Here is a 7,193-nt window from a genome sequence, read left to right as displayed (position 1 = left end):
CGCAGCTCTAGTGCGACGTAAATGAACAAGACAGTCCCAGTAGACGAAATTTATTTCCTGTTTCGTTGTTGTTGTTCATTTACGTCGCCGTCGCACTAGAGCTGCACAATAAGCTATTGGCGACTGTCTGGGAAACATCCCTGAGGATGATCCGAAGACATGCCATCACAATTGAATATTTCCTGTTTCTGAAATTTGACGTGGAAAACGAAAAATGCGTCCAAAAGCACTTTTATGAACTAAAAAATTTGATTATATATATCCAAAAATCTAAAGGTATTTTAGGGAAATATGATGCTCACATTTTAATATAAGACAATTTTCAAATGTATCACGTATCCTTCGAGGGAAAAATTATTAAAAATTCCTGAAATATTCACCGTCATAATAGTGCAATGTATGTTCTGAATGTTGTATGTTTTAGACGATGTGAGAATTCTCTTTAAATTTCATAAAATTATTTCGAATCATATATATACGCGTTTTTGGAAAATAAAGGACCATGCTTTGATGTGAAACAAATATTTAAATGCATTCCAGGTTGAAAAGAATTGTAATAATAAATTCTACTTCAGCGCTTATGGATGGTGTTTTCAATATGGATTGTGTTTTCTACACTAGGGAACGCTGCAAGCTCGGTACCACCTAAATTTCCGAGTTACTGTTTCCGTTGTATTTTGAAGCCATTTGGCATCATTGTGTTTTGAGATTCTTGCAAACAATGTATTTGATTACTTATTACTTGTTTTTACAATGCTAACAATACTGGTGTTTACAATGCTAAAAGTGTTAACACTAACGTAAGATGGTGCACAGCTTGCAACAAGAACAAACAGTAATAGACTTATGGAAAGAGGCCATATCAAGACAGCCAAAAAGGCGAGTTATTCAAAATTTAGCAACCATGTCACCCTTTTTAACAATATATCTATGAATAACTAAAGCAAATTTTCACTTCAAACTCACCAGAATTATTTGATAGCATACTATCTTATGAAATACGGCAGATTTGAGCTCAGAAATTATGTAATTTATTTCTTTTATTGAAAACAAAATTATCCGTTTGAAAATATCACCTCGCAGAATAAGCAGTTGCAAACTTTCCAACCGGAACTAGAGCAGGTATTGAGCTAGTGGTAAAATTGCTCTTTCAAGACTTCCGGGTTACTGCTTCCGATATATTTTTACGCCGCAGATTGAAAAAACGCGCCATCATATTATTGCATCATATCTTTTGCAGTATTTCACATGTACCGAGTTCTTCCTTTCAGCATTATCATATTAATATTATAATCATTAGAATATTTTCTAATTAGGCTAACTTAAAAAGATATTTTTACAGATATTTTTGGCGACATTTTATTCAAATGTAGCCAAATAAGGGATAAAATATAAAACATGGCAAACCTTAAGAATTATTCATAATGAGATATTAACTTTCCAGAAATTTTTTTGGCCTTACGATCTCTGAGAATCAATACATTTCTGAAGGCTCTTATGAATGGTATAATTATGTTTAGATTTGAACCCAAATTACAATAACAAAACTGCATAGAATATTAGGCTTGTTCACACATCGCCTCGTAATCATAACATAAGCGGAGATATACACCGGAAATTTCCTAAATTTCTTCCGGTTTTTAGAACGCTTGTTATTGTTACATTAGACCACCCATCCATAGCAATCTCGAACTCGGCACCTACTCTAGTTCCGGTTAAAAAGTTTGCAGCTGTTTACTACATGTTATTCTGATAGGCGATGTTTTCAAACGGATAATTTTGTTTTCAATAAAAGAAATAAATTAGATAATTTCTGAGCTCAAATCTGCCATATTTCATGAGATATTAATGTTAATATGTAATTCTGGTGAGTTTGAAGTGAAAATTTGTTTTAGTTTTTTAGAGATATGTTGTTGAAAAAGGTGACATGGTTGTCAGATTTTGAATAACTCGCTTTTTTAGCAGTCCTGATTGGACCTAATTTCATTTGTTTATTATTGTTTGTTCCTGTTGCAAGCTGTGCACTATCTTACGTTAGTGTTAGCAGCTTTAGCATTGTAAATACAAGTATTGTTAGCATTGCAAACACAAGTAATAACTGATCAAATACCACGTTTGCAAGAATCTCAAAACACAATGATCACGTTGCGAGCCAAATGGCTTTAAAATACACCGGAAACAGTAACCCGGAAGTATAGGCGGTATGGATCTTGCAGCGTTCCCTAGTGTAGAAAGCACCATTCATAAGCATTGCGTTTTTTGCACATAAATACGAATTTTTAAAAAACTTTTTATCACAGCAAAAATGATTAAGGGCTATTATGATTACGAGTAATCAAAATATGTGATTACATGTAATCATGATTACATGGTATTTTTGAAGGAATTAATGATTATTTTTTTTTAAATCTATCGATTTTTTAAGTTATTTTTTTTAAAATCTTAAATCAAGTTTCAAATGAGTACCTTATAGCAAAAAGTTATAAAAAAATTCACAAATTCTGCTTTTTCCGTCGATTATTCATATGCTTTTAACACATAAATGTTTGGAGTAAACAAATCCTTCTCGGGCCAGAGGAAGACCTCCAACTAGATGGCTGGATGACACTACTAAAGATCTCAAAGTAATAAAAATTAATAACTGGAAAAAAGTCACCAAGGATAGGAGGCGTTGGAGGCTACGCGTAGTTGAGGCAGCCAAGACCTGTAAAGAGCTGTCGTGCTGAAGAAGAAGAAATAAATCTTTCTTAAAAATTTTAATTACTTTTTTCTTGACGCACAGATATTTTTGGGAAAATTGGCACTCACATTGTAATTTCAAACAAGTTTCAAATGATTTTCTCATTGCAAAACATTATACAAAATGCGTAATATATCCTTCATTACGTTAACTACTAATGCTCTTAACGTAGCATGATTTGGACTAAATATTTGATTCTTAAAAATTTTGAGCTTATTTCTTTATGTGCATTTTTGAAAAATTTGACGCCTACTTTGTAATCAGAAGCAAGTTTAAAACGAAATCCTTATTACAAAAAATTATTAAGAAGAAAAACGCAAAATGTCCTGCCTTTTAATACGTGTGCCCACAACGTAGCATTGTTTGGACTAAAAATTGCTTCTTAAAATTTTTAAATACTTATTTCTTGATACACAAGAGTATTTTTAAAAGACTTGACGCGCCCTTTGTAGTCTGAAAAAAGTTTCAAATGACTATGGGTATTTTTTGAAAAAAATGACTCTTACTTTTTATTTGAAACAAAGTTGCAAATGAATATTTCTTTTTGCAAAAAACTATGAAAAATTTGCAAAATTTTTAGTACTTATTTCTTGAAACGTATTGGTATTTTTGAAAAAAGTGACGCTCACTTTGAATTCTGAAATAAGTTTCAAATGAATTTTACATTGGAAAAAGTTCAAAAATGTCACAAAATGTTCTCCATTATTAACGTAACGTTAATTATATACATATTATTAACGTAGCATTGTCTGAACTGAAAATTGCTTCTTAAAAAATTTGGTAATATCACATCATAATCTTCACATCAATGATTAATTTTGAAAACGTTGACGCTCACTTTTTAATCTGAAAAAAGTTTTAAAAAAATTCCTCATTGAAAAAATTATAAAGAATTCGCAAAATGTCATCCATTTTTTTAACTATAAATATGTACTTTACGTAGGACTAAACAAATCATTCTTAAAAATTTTAGGTATTTATTTTTTCATATCTAATGGGGGTAATTTTTAAGCATTAGACCCTTTCTTGACCAGGCCACCATCTAAACCACGCCACCTTAAGAGCACATATATGGTTAAAGTAATGGAGGACATTTCGTGAATTTTTGTTATAATTTTTCGCAATGAGTAATTCCTTTGAAACTTGTTTCAGATTTCAAAGTGAGCGTCACTTTCCTAAAAAATAGTAATTTTGCATTTCCCCCTGAATCTATATCTATTTAAGGAAAAATAATTTTTTTTAAACATAATTATAAATTTCCTTCACCCGAAGATATTTTCAAGCTAAAAAAAAATCATTTTTATAATTATTATTTTTTATTAATAAAATTAAGAATGGGGGGGGGGGAAATTGTATTATAAGGCATACACACATTTATACATAATTTTTGCTAATACAATATTGATGAATGACAGGTTTAAAACTTAAACGGAGATTCAGAGATATCCAAATTTTAATATAAAAATCCAAAATTTTAATTTCTTTGACACTCAGTATCTCTTTAGGTGATTTCATTTCAATTTTGCATTGTAGCGTTTAAAATTTTCTGACTATCATTAAATTAAATATAACTGAAGATTTAATTTTTACGTTGAAATTTTTTCGAATAAATGTATTTTATAATCATGAGTAAAAATTGTTTGATTCGCTTAAATATTTACAGATAAGCTGAAATAGCGAAAATCGAAATTAACATTAAAGGGTTCAAAATTTTGGCCGCTCTTCTGATTTAACTATTGGGGCCATATTTTTAAGATAGCGTCTATCGCCATAATTTAAAAGTCAAGATTCAAAATCTATTGTAAAAAAGCTATGTTTATTCAATGAAAGTACATTTTTGTGTTTAATTCTATAACCTAAATTATCTTCAAAACAAATTAATTTGCTCATGAAACTATATTCGCAACTTCACTCTCTTAAATATTTCTCTTCAATCTTTTAAATATATAGCTATTAAAATCATTTGAGTAAAAAAAATTTTATGTAAAAAATATTTAACAATTATAATTTTTTGTTATTTAACTTTTATTATTACTAACTTTCTTGAATGATATCATATTTTTTACGTCACGCTACGCAATTTTAAATAGCGACATAGAAAATTTGATTCTAATCAAGTCAGTTGAGTGGTTCAGGAAAAATAAATCATTCTTTTAAATTTTAATTTCGCGGAAGGTATCATTAGATTTCGTTGAAACATTGGATTTTGCTTGACACAATGTAAACTATTTAAAGCCTTATAATTCAAACAGTTTTAATCACCTAAAAATTACTGAAGTAAATATTAATACTATTATTCAGTCGACATTATTTGGTTGATATGAGATTTGATTAATACTATATCTGATCAATTTTTTTGCCTACACTTCCAATAATAACTTTTAAAAATACTTTTTATAAATTTAAAGATCTTTCTTTCATAAAATGAGACAGAGTTACTACTGTGAAAAAAACTATGTAAATTTATACTGAGATATACATTATGTAATCGAAGAAAAATTCAGAAACCCAGTATCTGATGCCTTTGAAAATTTTAAACAAATAAATGAATTTTGAAAACTCACATTTTAAATTCAAAAACCAATCAAAGCAGTGAAAACTTCATCTCGAGCATTTTTCATTTTTCTTGAAAAAAATTCACCTTTGAGAGTCAATAAAATAATTTTTAAAAGCAGTTTTTTAATTAGCACTAGTATACAACCTTTTGTATTGTCACGTACTACAGAGTTCAAAATTTTGAACGGATTCAAATGAATTTGTTTTTATTTTTAATTTTGTTAAACTATTTAAAATGTATAGAGAAATTAAAAAGTGAGAGAATATACATCCATAAAGGGAAGTGTAATATTACTCTAATACGTATATAAATGCATGCATAGCTATATATTTTATTTCATTGCTTGCCTTTTAATAATGTGTCTTGAAACAAAATACATTTAAAACAAATGATCAAAGATAACACTTAAAAAGCTATTTGAACTGATAAAATAGTTTACATCGCAATGATTATGCTGCTTAGGAATGTAGGAGATTGTAATGAAAACTAGGGGAATTTTTTTCTTGGAAAAAAGAAACAGGAGACTGCTTACATAAGGGGTGCTAAACTTCCCATAAGACAAAATAGTGTTCTTGAGAAAGTGTTATAAAAACATCCACAGGGAGGGGCAAATCAAAGATAAGTTTGAAAAGTAGAACGTTATTCAGAACTAATTTCTTGGCATGTGTGTAAGGGAGTAAATAACATATGGGGAAAAAAACAGGGTATTTCTCAATAAATGAGTGCAACTGATGGAAAGAAAATTCCAAAAATTATTAATTTCTTTCACCATCCATTTTTTTCGACAAGTTTAAAATTTCTACTACATTGCTCAACTGATATTTGAGCCCCGATTTATGCCGGCACCCCTGGCGACTGTCAGCCCTGTTACAAGCACGATACACCTCTGCCCATCATCTAAACAGAATGCTATTTTTCCAGGATAGATTCCACCCAATGAACTGAATTCGCAAGGCTTTGGGTTCAAATATTTTCTAATTATCGGAGAAAGTCGCATTCATAATTTTTTTAAAAAAAAATGACTTTGTGAAAACAAAGACTTTCATACGGAAATTTTAAATCTTTTGAAACATTACTTAAATTAATTGAAAACCATGTAATTTTCGATGAAGGAGATTTACTTCTAGAAACACTATTAGCTTCAATTCAAGAACGTTTTAATTCAAACAATACGTGGATTAAAGATCCTTTTTTCTTTTGAAATTAAAAAGGAAGAAATGTTTAATCTTATTGAACAAGAAGTTGACAATAGAATTGAAATTTCATACGACACCACCACTAATTAATTTTTAGTTACGCTGTCGAAAGGAGCATGCAGATATAATTTTTAAACCCTTTTGTCACCATTTATACGTGTGATGCTACAACTTAGCCTTGGTGTACTTAAAAAGTAAGTATCAAAACAGATTGCATGTCGAACTTAATTTGAGAATTAAATTAACATTATTACCACCTAATTGTTATGTGGTGATATCATCATCCTTCGCAATAAGGATAAAATATGTGGAAACAAAGTTTACTTCATTTACTCAAGTTTTAAATGAATAAAATAGTTAATTTTTTAATTACTTATATTTTTCTTGTATAATTATTTTGAAATTTTTGTGTATGAAATAAACAAACAATTTGATTTTTATTAAAAAAAAAAAAAAAATTGTGAACAAATGTTCTTTTCTTTCTCTTCATAATGTGGGCCGCGAAAAATTTTAAAACTTCGTATCGAGTCGTGGTCAAAAATGTTGGGTAACGTTATGCTATATATTAGTTTTAATTCAGTTTGGAAAAAAACTAAACATTTTTTAGACATAAATGGGTATTTTAGGAAGATATGAAGCCCATATGACATGAATTTTTTTTTAAATGATGAAAATATGACGTCTGTATTGAAACAAGTTT

This window comes from Parasteatoda tepidariorum, chromosome 4 (assembly GCF_043381705.1).
Source record: "Parasteatoda tepidariorum isolate YZ-2023 chromosome 4, CAS_Ptep_4.0, whole genome shotgun sequence".
NCBI classification, from domain to species: Eukaryota; Metazoa; Arthropoda; class Arachnida; order Araneae; family Theridiidae; genus Parasteatoda; species Parasteatoda tepidariorum.
This window is presented reverse-complemented; position numbering follows the sequence as displayed.